Consider the following 15,095-nt stretch of genomic DNA (forward strand, 5'->3'; position numbering starts at 1 on the left):
GGTCTCCTCTTCTCTGTCAGCCCAAGGTATCATCTGTAAAGTCTGTGACTCTGGAAATGACAAGGGTTGCTATGACAAAGAAGAGACCTGTAAGACTTACTCTGGACAATGTTACACATATGCAAGTTATATCGGTAAGATCCAAGGATGAAAGCATGCAATAAAGGAAAGAAAGCCAGTCAGATATAGTGATGTGAATACAGTTTAGCACAGGCGAGGATCTTGAATGGTGGTTTTGATATTTTAAGAATGGTTCTTTTTAAGTTTGTCTAGGCCAGTGATGGCAAACCTTTTAGAGACCGAGTGCCCAAACCGCAATCCAAAACCCACTTATTTATCGCAAAGTGCCAGGGCCGCATCAGCATTGTGGTGCCCTCGGAGGTAGGGGTGGGCATGGCCCACTGGGTGGGTGTGGCTGTGATGGTCATGGCAGACTGAGTGGGTATGGCTGGGGTGGGCGTGGCCACCTTGATGTTGCTCATGGGGGGACGCCTATGGGGGCTGGGCAGGATTGAGGGAGATGCAGGGGGTCTCTGGTGGGTGGGGCGGTGGGCAGGAGGCTCGTCCTGTGAGGTAAGGCAGGGGGTAGGGTGGGGGTGCCATTGCTGCAGGGCAAGGCGAGGCAGGGGTGGCCTGATACTATCAGCCTCTGCACACAGGCTAACGAACACATGGGGGGCATGTTCTACCACCTCTACTCGAGCTTGCTAGGCTGCTGGGTGGGGCTGCTGCTCTGGGTGCCAGGGTGGCCTAATGGACCTTTGCGAGCTGACGGCGGCAGGTGTGCCTACAGAGAGGGCTCTGAGTGCCGCCTCTGGCACGCGTGCCATAGGTTCACCATCACTGGTCTAGGCTAACAGATGGTTTTCCAAATGGGGAATTTGAAGACCATGTGATTCCACACATCACAAAGTAGTTGTTATTCTTTGCTTCATCCTGTTCAACGTTGCCTACATTCATCTTGTCCAACTCACAGACCTGTGGGTCCCCTCTTCTAGGTGGCACACGAGGCATGCAGTTAGTTCTATTACCATCTGCACACAAATGTGCCCTTCTTGTTGAAGGCAGAGGTTAAAAATGATGCAGACCTGGGCTAAAGCAGATGTCAACAGACTGATTTCTTCTTAATCAGCAGCCAATGTAGACAAGTGGCCAAAGACTATGAGAGCTGTAATCCAAAAGATCTGGAGGTTGCTGACCCCGTGGATAGAAAAAAGATGGGCATTATTGTTATGATTGGCATGGCATGCAGTTGGTGGGGTGCATGGGGCAAATGTTAAAATTACACAGATCTTAGAGAATGTTTGACACTGACCCACTGAAAGCCTTTTTAAAAAACAAGGATGGGAAAAACAAGGATGGGAATTGAAATCTGAGTAGCAAAATGTAGCTACTGAACTCCCATAGTAAGAACCACAATGGTCTTGGGGACACTAAAATGGGATTTGGGGAGCTGGTTGTTTATTTTCTGGTATAGTCCAAACATTCTCACGGACAGCATTTTATGTTTTGGCCTTTTTTTCTTTTTCCTTTCCTTTTCCTTTCATGTAGACAGGGGATCATTGTTACTCTGAGATCCTGCTTTTATTTTGTACAACTCAAGGTATTGTACACCCCAAGTGGGGATGACCTGAGAAAGAGTAATTGTCTCAAAGACACCAGCCAGCTTCCATGATTAAGGAAGAACTAGAACTCACATTCTCCTGGTTTCTGGTTCATCACCTTCAAACTGGCTCCCACACCGAGTTGCATTTGAAACCACGTCATCAGGTGTATATCTTCACATGTGTGTTATTAGATTTCAATCCCACATTTCTTTTGTACAACTCAAGAGGATGTATGTAATGTTCCTACCTTCCACTTTCCCACAACCACAACCCAATGGTGACTTGAGAGGGGGACAGATCATCTGTCATCCAGCCAGCCTTCATGTCCAAAGAAGAACTGCAATTCATGGTCTCCTAGTTCCTAGTCCATCACCTTCACCCAACAGGCTTCATCCATCTATCTTCCCTGATCCCCTCCTGCCACACTGAAAGGGCAGCCCCTCCCACAGAGGAAAGCAGCTGACAAACCTTGGTGTTTGCTCTAAAGCAGGTTCATTGGAGGGCCTGGAAACCTTTCAAGGTAGCATTCTCACTTGGCAAGAGTTACTCAGCCAAAGAGATTGCAGGGACAGTAATAAGTAACAGAGAGGCACGAGGTGATTTCATTGTGTGCAAGTCTTCAAAACACTCTCCCACGGTGTTGTGTATGTTTATATTTTAATGGTTATTTAAGGCGTGTTTTTACTGTTTTGTTTTATGGCATGCCTTCCAGAGTCACACTCATGAGATGGGCAGCTATATAAATTTGATCAATCAATAAATAAAGTAACTGGTGTTCCCAGAGTAAGATTCAGGGATCACCCCCTGGTATCACTTACAATGTCCTGAAGATGTCTCATCAATTCTTTTTAAGAGATGTGTCTTCACAACATCTCTTCCATCTCATGTGCAAGCCAGTTGCAAATGCAGCCTATAGTCATCTTTGTTTCATAGTGCTTTTTGCTCTCTTTTCAATACAAACCTTGCTGTCCAATCCTTAGTGAGGATTCTGCCAATAAACTGCCAAGCTACAATTAGCTTTTTAAGCCTGCTTAAAGCCATGATCCCCATTCCTATGTAGACCCTGGGCATTACCTTCTGTGTGAGAACTTGGTTTCCTTCTGCAGATCCATTTGCCTATGTAATGCTTAACACACACACATACACACAAAGATAGACACACATTCTCTCTCTTTCCTCTGTCCTCTATCTATCTCTGGCTGGGAAGAAGATGGAATGGAGAAGGGTGCAAGCTGGAATAGGAGGGAGCTTGAATACACATTGACAGAACTCCCAATTTACATTAGATGGAGCTTATCTTATGCCCTACTAACATATCAACAGTGAGTTTTGTGTTATGTTGATCCCCGTAGAAAACTGATGTGGGACATATGGGACATAATAAGACACTTTTATACAATGTGAGTTTCAAGAAGAAGGCAGCTGCTTCCAAAGGAAACCTGCTGGGGGGCTTTGTCAAGATATAGCTCATATCCCCCATATTATGTCAACAGTCAACTAGATCACTCTACTCCAGGGGTCTTCAAACTTGGCCCTTTTATGACTTGTGGACTTCAACTCCCAGAATTCCTCAGCCAGGCATGCTGGCTGAGGAATTCTGGGAGTTGAAGTCCACAAGTCATAAAAGGGCCAGGTTTGAAGACCTCTGCTCTACTCCATCACTTATATCAAGCTTACAAACCAGTGGATAAAGACACTGGATCAGTCATACCCATTAACTCCAAGTAGCACAGCCAGTGCCGAGAGAAGTTGATCAGTTACGTCAGATAGGCAGCAAGTTCCCTATTTCCTTGCCATTTTTTGTTAAAGCTACACATTTCACATATTTTTATCTTTCCCCTTGCAGATGGTGACCTCTACTTTGTAAGGTATACCTGTATCTATAGCAACTTTGGAAACTGGTTTTGCAACCGAACAACGAAGGCAGATCCATATGTTCGTGTTTCAAGTTGTTGCACCACTGACAAATGCAATGGAAAAATACCATCTTTTCCTCAAAACTGGAATTAAAGAAAGCTGTTAAGTATTGTGGCTGATGTTCTCTGGGACTCCCCAGAAATTTCTTTTGTCATCTGAAGAACTTGTCAAGACCATCTCATACCTACAGCATTATTCTCTAATCTGTATCTTGCTGCTCTTCTAATCTAGAGAGTAGCAATGGGGGCTCTTTCCAGATTTTGTTGAATGCCAATTCCAAACATCCTGAGCAAGCACAGCCAGTGGCGAGGGATGTGGGGACTTGCCATCCAACAACATTTGGAGGGACCATACACTGCTCCTCCTTGATTTAATGAAACCTATTCCTGAAGATATCTGCATAGGGTTGCAGCCTACATGTTGTATAATACATATTTAAAAGGCTTTTCATAATGGCTCATTGTACATAATAATAATTCCTCTGCTTAGCTCATATTAGTGATTTGGTGCAATGATAAAAAAAATATCTGCACTGTTTATATCCTTCTTGTAAGTTGCACGCTCAGAGCACCTCTACAAAATAAATTTGATGTGTATTTCAGTTACCTTTTCATCTTGCCTGTTGTTCCAGATGTGATTAGAACAACAGATATGAATACAAAACAAATCAACCTGAGCAATCATTCTAGAGAAGATAGATTGTTCTTGTAGCCCATAAAATCACCGCTCCCTCATGCCTCTTTAAGCAGATATGGGGGGGGAAAATATTGAAGTCCTAATGTTTTTAGGAGGCAAGTTTCTGAGCTAAATTTTTCATTGTAGCTCCAAAGGTTATACATGATCTGGAGCTGGGGGATATTACTATCAGCCCTTTACCTGGACACATCACTCCCTATTAACTATTAAGATGGAGGTTTTGGTGGCAATTCCCTGCCAAAGAAAGAAAAAACCTGTTTGAAGAGCTAACTCCAGGAACTTGATAGACCTGATCAAGTTTCAAAGGGAACTTGGGGTTGACCCTGAGATTCTTATGCGTGGTTCGACTGAAACCTATTTGTATTGGGCCCTGGTTAATTAGGGGTAACTCATTCCAGACAGAATCTGCTCACCCAAAATACTTCCAGAGAGGCTTTCTGAATATTATTGATCAATTAAGTGCCATCAAGTCAGTGTTGACTCTTAGTGACCACATAGGAAGACATTCTCTGTGATCATCTGCCCCTTACTTGTTCTTTCATCTCTTCCAAGGCTTCCTCCATCATCATAGTAACAGAGTCCGTCCACCTGCTGCTGGCCATCCTTTTCTTCTCTTCCATTCCACTGAAGGGATCAAAATATAATCATTTATGTATAACCCAGCCATTGTTCATTCTTTCTTGTTTGCGCTCTGTACTTTGCTCAGAGATAGCTTAGCAAAAAATGTGCTGAGAAAGAAAAAGCTTAACTGTAACTTTCAATGCGTTCGCTCTAGCTTGCAATGTATCATTCTTCTGCTTGAAAATGTATCTGCTCAAGGAGAAAGTTCTCGGCTGTGTGCCAGCAATTGTGTATTCAAAGCGCGGCTTCTGGAACAAGCGGTAACTGACCCTAACCTGATAAAGAAAATACATATTCAGGGCGAAAAAGGAATCTTTTAGCCTGAGAAAGTGCCTTAGCTATAAAACGGAAAAAAACTTTTTTAGAGTTTGCCTCTCTTTTCTCCTTTGTCTTTCTGCGTTAGAGATAAGAGATTAGAAGCACCCAGCCTTGCCTTTGATCAAAGAATAAAGCTGTTTCTTTGCAGTAGCCTTGTGTTCAGAGTCTCTTTGAAACTTATTTGGATTCTGAGCTGAAAAACCTTGCACCACCATTTCCAGTATCAGAGCCTTCACCAGATAGCCAGTTCTTCACATAATGCGTCCAAAGTCAGATTGAGCCTGGTCCTTGTGCTGATATTTACATGATTATAGTATGATGGCATGCTTGCTTTATGACTGTTGTGATGTATTTCTTTATTCTGATGACTGCACTATTATTGGTGTATTTGTATGTTGCTGTTGATGAGTTCTAGAGAGCATCAACAAATCTTTCTCAGTAAAAGAATATTTGTAAGAAAGGAAGAGAAAGACGCTGGAAGGAAGGAAATTGATGGGCAAGGAAGGAACTTGAAGAACTAAGAGGAAAAGGTGCAGGGTTCAAATGTGTCAGGTGGAGGAGACCCTGTCTAGGAAGAAAGACTGAGAAGCTAAGAAGAGAGTGAGAGGAACTGCTACATAAAACTTTTGCTGAGAAAATTTTGGGAAAGCGGAGAGGGGCTGAGAGGGATTAGTTTGTTCAAATATATTCTGTGCTTTTGAAGCGTAGCACACTCTTGAGACTCCTGAGTCTGTTCTGTTCAAAAATACAACCACAGAACCAGCCTTTCTATAAAACAAATGAACTTTCATCCGAAAGTCATTTTGTTTTTGAGACATATTCAAAAAAACAAACAGCGTTTGGACAATTTTGGTCTCCAGAGGGAGCTCTTCCATAAAGCACAGCTTACAGAAAAAGGATCCATCGTTTCGTCAGGCTAAACCTTGCAGCACTAGCCTGAGCTTCTGATCAGCTAAGGACCATCACACTGAAAGAACCTTGGAGGAGATGAAGAAACTGGATGAAGGACTTTCTACAGAGGGAGCAAAATAAAGGAGAATGGCTGGAGAATGCAGGCATCGATCCTGCTACCTCTTGCATGCTAAGCAAGCGCTCTACCATTTGAGCTAATTCCCCAGCTGTTTAACAGCATTCTTGCACAATTTCCCAGGAAAGAAAGAAGCCAAGATAATGCAGAGCAACTGACAGAAGGTTGGTGCTTCATGGCGAGAGTGCAATCCAATCTACCTATATCAAAGGAAGCTCCTTGACTCAATACATTTGGAGCTTCGGAGGGATGCCTGGATTAGCAGTAAGAGAATCCCTCCACCTCTGGTTGATCTGGCAAAGTGGGATGTGGATATCCAGTCACTACAGGATAATCATTAAACCATGGTTAAGAAAGGGTTAGATGACCCATTTCTGAGGTAACATACAAAGCAAAAGAGCTTCTCCATAATCCTACCAGATATGGTCAGAATCCTGCTCAGATGCTGCTTCCAGCTACGAAAAAGAAATCTCTTCATCAGTTCCCAGATAAAACTCAGCTGAAGTGAGCCAAATCCTACACAGTGCATGGTGATATAAGAACTGTTACTTTATAAAAAGATGGAGGCACTTCAAAGTTGATTGTGTCTCATTGATATTTCTTTCCAATATTGTAAATACTATACTGTATAACCTTTTGTTTTTCAGCCATGCAACTCAGTGATCATGGTTGTTGACCAAACTGGTATTTCTCTCAATGTAACTCGCACAGCACAGCACAACACACATTTGTTCCTTAGAATCTTGCCACAGAGAGGACATGACAGTAGCAACCAAGTTTATTGATCTTGGATTGGTTTGTCTGGAAATGTGACAATAGTTGATGGAGATGATAGAGATAATAGAAATTATAGACCAGTGGTGGCAAACCTATGGCACGGGTGCCAGAGGCGGCACTCAGAGCCCTCTCTGTGGGCACGCGCGCCGTCGCCCCAGTCCTGGGCCTTCAGCTGGCTTTTATAAAACCTTTTCGCTTTAGGCCTCCACCGCCATGTGCCCCCCGCCCCAAAAGGTTTAATCAGTCAATTTCAACTTCTCGCGGGGGAAAAAGAAGATCTTGCAAAGTTGGAATTGATTGATTGAACATTTTAGTCCCACCCAGTCTGCCGTTACCACTGCAGCCACGCCCACCCAATGGGCCATGCCCACCCAATGGGCCACGCCCACCCAATGGGCCACACCCACCCAATGGGCCACACCCACCCAATGGGCCACGCCCACCCGGCACTCGACGATGCATAAGTGGGTTTTGGGTTGCAGTTTGGGCACTCGGTCTCTAAAAGGTTCGCCATCACTGATATAGACAGTATGGAAGAATGGCAAAGCTAACAATTGAAGGCTCATGTTGGCTAACAAGAGACTTCCTCCTCCTCCTCCTCCTCTTTCTATTCAACCTCTTGCATGGAAGTGCCAATCCACTTCTCTAAATGTCCTGAAAAAAGGGCTGTACTGGTCCGTTCCCCCCCCAAACACACACACACATGCACATGTATGGCAAGAGATCCAGAGGTGTTTATTCAACCCCCCCCCAAACAGGTCATCAGAAAGCACCCCTGTTGCACAAGTCTGGATTCCGAGATCAGCATGGCAAGAGTCGCTGTGCAAACCAAGTCCAGGAAAGCAGTCCACAAGTCAAATGGGTCAGGATACACAACATGAGTATACAAGGCACAGAACTGGGCGTGTTGCTTCAGCAACACTCAAGTCCCCAGGGTGGCATTAAGTAGGCAATGCCAGTGCAGCCCTTCATGAGAGGCAAGGTTGCCTCCTCCTAGCTGACCAGCATTGTGGCTGCCTCCTCTCTGCTCCACATGTCCTTGGATCAGGAGGAGGCATGGATTCTACTTCCTCCTCATTGCTAACAGGAAACAGCTGCTCCCTATCCTCACCTGGAGCCTCCTGGTCAACTTGCTGCAGCTATGGCTCACCTCCCTCAGTCTCAGCCTATCACTGGTCCAATCAAGCCAGCTGAGGCTGCTATGCAGGCTAGCACACTCCAAGCCCCAATCCTGACCAACACTCAACTCCACCCTTTGCTGGCTCAAACTCACCCTCCTCCTCTGAACTCCCATCCAGAGAGGGGGCCAGGGGCAGATCCATGAAAAGTAAATAAAATTAACTCTGCAAAGAGAAAAAGAGAGAGCAGAGGGTTGTTGTAGAGCAGGGGTGTCAAACTGCCGGCCCGTGGGCCGGTTTCATCATACCGGAGCCGCACCCACCCCATTGCCAGCAATGGCGAAAAAGCTCAGATATGTCGTGCGACGTCACATGACGTCACAGGTTTGACATGCCTATTGTAGAGAAAGACTGAAAAATTGTTGTGGAGATGCCAGCTAGGCTGGAAGGAGGTGTCAAATGAGGGCCTAGCTTGGAGTTGTTGCACAGCTCAACTGGCATAAGTTTGACTTGCCCCCAAATCCATCCATGAAGCCCTTATCTGGTTGTTCCCAGGGCAAGTCAAGAAGTCTGGTGAGATTAGTGTAACATGAGTGTTAGACAATAAAGTTACTGGTTTCATGAGTCATGAGTGGTTCTCGTTGCTTGCTCTCACAGGGTGAAGGATTCCCCAATTGCTTCTCAGAGGTACTTCCCGCAGCATACAAAAGAAAAGACAGATACAAACTAATGTGTACAAATGGATTCAATGAGGTTGAATTAGTGTATGGATAGAGAAAAAAAATGAGCAGAGAGTTGGCTGGAGAATATGGGCATCGATCCCACCACCTCTTGCATGCAAAGTCAGCACTCTATCATATGAGCTAATTCCAAGCTCCAGGTAGGTTTCAGGCACCAAAGTGCAAGAACTCAGGACAAGATGCAGAAACTCAAGAGATAAAAGTGATCCAATAAACTGGCAAAATGAGGTATATGTGTGTCTCGGAGAATGCAGGCACTGATCCTGCTATCTCTTGTATGCCAAGCAAGCGCTCGATCATTTCAGCTGATTGCGCCACATCCTAGCACATCCTGCTCCATCATTTCTCTAAAAAGAGGCATGGATCGGTATGGATCTTCGGTATGGATCGTAAAATCAAGCAAAATTGTATCTGGAGAAGACAGGCACCGATTCTACTGTCTACTGAAGCAAAGAAAGAGTTAATTCCAACTGTCTGCCTGGGCTGCTTTGCAACAGTGTAGAAATTTAGGATAGTATTTAGGATAATAAAATTTAGGATCACATGCACAATTTGCCTGTATGAAAGCCAAAAGTGAATAGAGACTGATTGGAGAATGCAGGCATCGATCCTGCTGCCTCTTGCATGCTAAGCAAGCGCTCTACCATTTGAGCTAATTCCCCAGACATCAGGCAACCTTCACCCACCAAACTGCAAGGATTTAAGATAAGATTCAAGAGCTGAGGAAATGAAATTGTTATATTATTATCCCCATCAGAGAAAAAGTCAAATCCAAACTTGCTAGAGAATTCCTGGAAGCCTGGCACTCTGACAAAACAGCCATCCACTGGCACATACTGTACACATAAACAACATCTACATATATGCCATCAAGGACCTCTCATCTTCCAGTGTCTGGATAAATCCTTTCAGTTCACAAAAAGGGGGCGGGGGATTCTGCTAAGTTAAAGTCAAATGGGGAATTAGCTCAAATAACAGAGCGCTTGCCTAGCATGGAAAAGGTAGCGGGATCCATGCCTGCATTCTCCAGTCAGTCTCTATTTACTTTTGGCTTCCATACAGAAAATCCTCATGCAAGCAAGTTTTGCATATTTTCCTGGACTAGGAATTAGTGGCAATGCAAAAAATCTTGCTTTGCTTGCAAGAGATGGGTGGGGTTAATGCCCACCTTTTCTAGACAGGCTTTTGATTGACTTTATCATCCTGCCCCAAAATCCACCCCAGCTGCGAGAATAGTATTTGCCCAATTTTGGAAAAATGAAAAGTTACCACCTGACCAGATTATTATTACAAAAATATTGGAATGTGCAGAAATGGATAGACTAACTTTAGAAATCAAAGAGAAAGAAGACACAATATATTTTAAAACATGGGATAAATTCTATCAATGGCTAGCAATAGGACAGAATGAGAAAAGGCTATGAAATTAAAGAGGATAAATGATACTTTTTACTCAACTTTTATGTTATCTGATTGCTGTGAATACTCTTATATTTCCAATCTTATTTATAAGTAATTATAATTAATAAGCAATACATCAGTATTTATAAGTAATTATATTCAATTAGCAATATATTATCAACAGTACTTTAATTATTATTTGTAGAATGAATTATATGTATTGGTTAATTTCCCATTCTTATTATTAGTGATAAATCTATTTAACGTAGCTGTTTAGTATTATATTAACTATAGACATTTAACATGTATACCCAGACAGTAGTCTGCTTGCTAAAGCGTCAATTTATTGTTGGGGGTAACCCCACTATTGTACCTATCCCTACCTTTGGTTTAATCTTTGTTCTGTACCCTATGTTATACCCCTACCTATTTCATTCCCTCCCTATCCCTATAAAATTCAATAAAATATATATTTAAAAAAATCCACCCCACTCCACCCCTCTGATTCTGCATACGATTTTCTGTGTGGGTGTTTCTTAAGGAATGATGGAGCAGCAATGCTAGGATCCTATGCAATTACTCAAATGGAAGAATGCTTGCTTAACATACAAGACGTAGTAGGTTTGAAGCCCAGATCTACCTTTACCCTGTTTTGTCATTTTATTAGACCATTTTTATGTATTTTTTTAATTTAATATGATCCTCCATCCTCTGCCACATGACTCTGGGTGTCAGCTGCACTCATGCATGAGAGAAGAGAAGCCTTTGTGGGGCGATTTCACGTTCCTTCAGGCTTCTCCATGCCAAAAGCTTTTTCAAAGGGATGAGAGGCCTGAAGCAGCATGAGATTGCTCTCCCAAAGCCTTTCGTCCCTTTGCAAAAGCTTTTGGCATGGAGAATAGAAGCCATTGGGGGTGTGGTCTCATACTCCTTCAGACTCATCGAGGCTCCCCGATGCTCCAAACGTGGAGCAGGTGTCCTGCGCAGGATAAGGAGCACCTTGAATTGTACTGCATAAAATCTGGAAGCTAAAGCAACTGGCATAACAATAATGCAATATGTGCAAAGTGTGAGGAAGACAGAAGGGAAGCTGAGGTTGGGAAAAGCAGCTGCAGCCAAGTAGTAATGCTTCCCACCCCTCACCCCAAGACTAGACTCAGCTCAATCTTTCCCCAAAGGGCCATAAAAGCTTGTTCAGCCCCAGAAACTTAAAAGGAGATGGGCTAATTCATTCCCCCCCCCTCCACATCCGCTGCCAGTTTGATGAGAGAAGCTTCACCCTCACAGGCACCCATGACTGGCATCTCAGCAGTCTGGCACAGATCCAGAACTCAGGTGCTTCAATTCATAGCTGTGAGGAACTTGTCCAATCTCTCTGAATCCACCTGCTCAAGCTCTTCCTGTGTAATGGAGCTCAGATGTGTCTTGGTCATTTCTAGCAGACTTATTAGTTGGCATCTAATTTCATCTCCTCGGTTTCTACTTCTTGTCCTGAACTCTTGTAGTTTGGTGGATCAAGGCTGACTGGAGCTGGGGAATTAGCTCATATGGTAGAGCGCTTGCTTTGCATGCAAGAGGTGGTGGGATCGATGCCCACATTCTCCAGGCCATTTTTTTTTACTTATTTTTCCAAAGTATTAGACCATTTTCATCTTCTCAGTTTCTATACCTTGTCCTGAATTCTTGTAAAGAGGTAGAAGAAGGTTGACAAGGCAGTTGGGGAATTAGCTCAAATGGCAGAGCGCTCGCTTAGCATGCGAGAGGCAGCAGGATCGATGCCTGCATTCTCCAGTTAGTCTGCATTCAGTTTTGGCCTCCATATAAAAGATCCTCATGCAGGCAATTTTTGCACATTTTCCTGGACTTGGATTTAGTGGCAATATACAAGTTTTGCTTCGCTTGCAAGAGGTGATGGGAATCAGTGCCCACCTTTTCTACACAGGCTTTTGGTTGATTTTATTATCCTTCCCCACCCCACTCCACCCCTGTGATTCTGCATATGATCTTCTGTGTGGGTGTTTCTTGAGAAATGATGGAGCAGTACTGCTAGGATGCTGTGAAACTAGCTCAAATGGAAGAGTGTTTACTTAAAACACAAGAGGCAGTAGGCTTGATGCCTAATTCTCCAACCACCCTTTATCCTTTTTTGCCATGCTATTAGAGCACTATTTCTTTATTTAAAGGATATATAAAGTCATCATCTGCCACACAACTCTGGGTAGCTAATAACAGTGATAGTAATGTAACAAACAATAAAGAAAAACCAAGACCCCAGTCCACCAACAACACCCATTCATCTATACAGTTTTTACAAAATTTACAAAATAATAGTGTTGGAAGGGACTTTGGAGGCCTTCTAGTACAACCCCCTGCTCAGGCAAGAAACCCTATACCATTTCAGACAAATGGTTGTCCAATCTCTTCTTTAAAATTTCCAGTGTTGGAGCATTCACAACTTCTGAAGGCATGTCATTACACTGATTAATTGTTCTCACTGTCAGGAAATTTCTCTTTAGTTCTAGGTTGCTTCTCTCATTGATTAGTTTCCATCCATTGCTTCTTTTCCTGCCTTCAGGTGCTTTGGAGATGATGATGATGATGATGATGATGATGATGATGATGATGATGATGATGATGATGATAATAATAATAATAATAATAATAATAATAATAATAATAATAATAATAATAATAATAATAATAATAATAATAANCTCTCTCTTAGACAAACCAGTCCAAGGCCCAAAGTCAACAAACTTGGTATCCATTGTCATCTGTCTATGACAACATACTAAGGAACAGATGTGTGCTGTGCTGTGCTGTGCTGTGCTGTGCTGTGCTGTGCTGTGCTGTGCTGTGCTGTGCTGTGCTGTGCTGTGCTGTGCTGTGCTGTGCAAGTTACCTTGAGAGCTAGAGGTCCTCAGGTCAAAAACGTCAGTTTTGTCAGCAGCCAACAATCACTGAGTTCCATATCTGAAAAACAAAACGTTAAATAGCCATTAAAATATGGAGAAGAAACATCAAAGGGACATAATCAACTGTTGAATTGCCTCCAGTTCTTTGTCTAATAATACTTCTTAGATCGCCATGGCCTTTTGAGGACCTGGCTCACTTCAGCTGAGTTTCACTTGGGAACTGAGGAAAAGATTGGAGTTATGCTCTGACTTGGAGAAAATGCTGAAGCCCAAATATTAGGGGACATTCTGGATGGAGGCTTTACCTGCCTGAGTTGGAGGGATTCTCTTACTGCTAATCCAGGTGTCCCTCCGAAGCTCCAAATGTATTGATTCAAGGGGCTTCCTTTGATATAGGTAGATTGGATTGCACTCTCGCCATGAAGCACCAACCTTCTGTCAGTTGCTCTGCATTATCTTGGCTTCTTTCTTTCCTGGGAAATTGTGCAAGAATGCTATCAGACAGCTGGGGAATTAGCTCAAATGGTAGAGCGCTTGCTTAGCATGCAAGAGGTAGCAGGATCGATGCCTGCATTCTCCAGCCTTTCTCCTTTATTTTGCTCCCTCCATAGAAAGTCCTTCATCCAGTTTCTTCATCTCCTCCAAGGTTCTTTCAGTGTGATGGTCCTTAGCTGATCAGAAGCTCAGCCTAATGCTGCAAGCTTTAGCTTGAAGAGATGATGGATCCTTTTTCTGTAAGCTGTGCTTTATGGAATAGCTCACTCTGGAGACCAAAATTGTCCAAACACTGTTTGTTTTTTGAATATGGCTTAAAAATAAAATCACTTTCGGATGAAAGTTCATTTGTTCTATAGAAAGACTGGTTTTGTGATTGTATTTCGAACAGAACAGACTCAGGAGTCTCAAGAGTGTGCTACTCTTCAAAAGCATAGAATATATTTGAACAAAACAATTTCTCTCAGTGATGGAGGAAGCCTTGGGAGAGATGAAAGACCAAATAAGGGGCAGATGATCATGGAGAATGTCTACCTACATGGTCACTAAGAGTCAATAATGACCTGATGGCACTTTTTCAATAACATTCAGAAAGCCTCTCTGGAAATATTTTGGGTGAGCAGATTCTGTCTGGAATGAGTTACCTCAGATTAACCAGGCCCCAATACAAATAAGGTTTGAAAGATGATTATCTTGAATAGCATATAAAAACCACCAGGCAACCAGTGCAGCTGCCACCATATTGATAATAGTGGTCGGCACAAGATAACATGCTCTTTCTGAAAGCTTTTTCAAAGGCAGTCCCCTATGCACATACCTTTACATAGGGGACTATGCAATTCCTGTTTGAGATAACGCCTGTTTGAGATAACACCTGCATGATAACAATGTCTTCTGCTCCAGGCGCATTTTTGTCCATAAGGCCAGCCTCCGACTCTAAGCTAGCATCACTTTGCCAATAGGTTGGCAGACTCCACATTGACGAGGAAGACTGACATACCTACAAAGAGCAATAAAGGACTTAGGGATTAGACTCGCAGGGGTTCTCAACCTTGGCAACTTTAAGACTTGTGGACTTCAACTCCCAGAATTCCTCAGCCAGCTTTGCTGGCTGAGGAATTCTGGGAATTGAAGTCCACAAGTCTTAAAGTTGCCAAGGTTGAGAACCCCTGGTAGCGTCTCAGAGCATCTGAAGCTTGCTAGGTTTAAATATTAAATAGATTGTAAGTAGTTTATTTCTTTGAATAAATTAATTCCAGAAAGCATTAGTTCAGTAACTAAATTAAGTATGCACCCAGCCATAAACTTGAATATCTCATTTTCTAGAAACATATTTTTCTTAAAAGAGCCACATAAAACGTGACATGCAGAATCACAGGCGGTTGACTGGGGTGGATCTTCGGTATGGATGGTTAAATCAAGCAATAGGCTGTCTGGAGAAGGTGGGCATTATCTATTGAAGC

General features: G+C 43.1%; 4 non-coding genes across 4 annotated transcripts; 2 read left to right on the top strand and 2 right to left on the bottom strand.

Moving 5' to 3' along the window:
- Window positions 1–6,202: 6,202 nt before the first annotated feature.
- On the bottom strand, window positions 6,203–6,275 carry TRNAA-AGC. Its single transcript has one exon. It is a non-coding gene; the product is annotated as a tRNA-Ala (tRNA).
- A 3,135-nt stretch (window positions 6,276–9,410) lies between these two features.
- On the bottom strand, window positions 9,411–9,483 carry TRNAA-AGC. The gene has a single exon. It is a non-coding gene; the product is annotated as a tRNA-Ala (tRNA).
- Window positions 9,484–11,754: 2,271 nt separating this feature from the next.
- Window positions 11,755–11,827, top strand: TRNAA-UGC. The gene has a single exon. It is a non-coding gene; the product is annotated as a tRNA-Ala (tRNA).
- A 1,817-nt stretch (window positions 11,828–13,644) lies between these two features.
- Window positions 13,645–13,717, top strand: TRNAA-AGC. The gene has a single exon. It is a non-coding gene; the product is annotated as a tRNA-Ala (tRNA).
- Window positions 13,718–15,095: the final 1,378 nt, after the last annotated feature.

The sequence above is a fragment of the Protobothrops mucrosquamatus genome, unplaced genomic scaffold (genome assembly GCF_001527695.2).
Source record: "Protobothrops mucrosquamatus isolate PMUCROS unplaced genomic scaffold, P.Mucros_1.0 scaffold1566, whole genome shotgun sequence".
NCBI lineage: Eukaryota > Metazoa > Chordata > Lepidosauria > Squamata > Viperidae > Protobothrops > Protobothrops mucrosquamatus.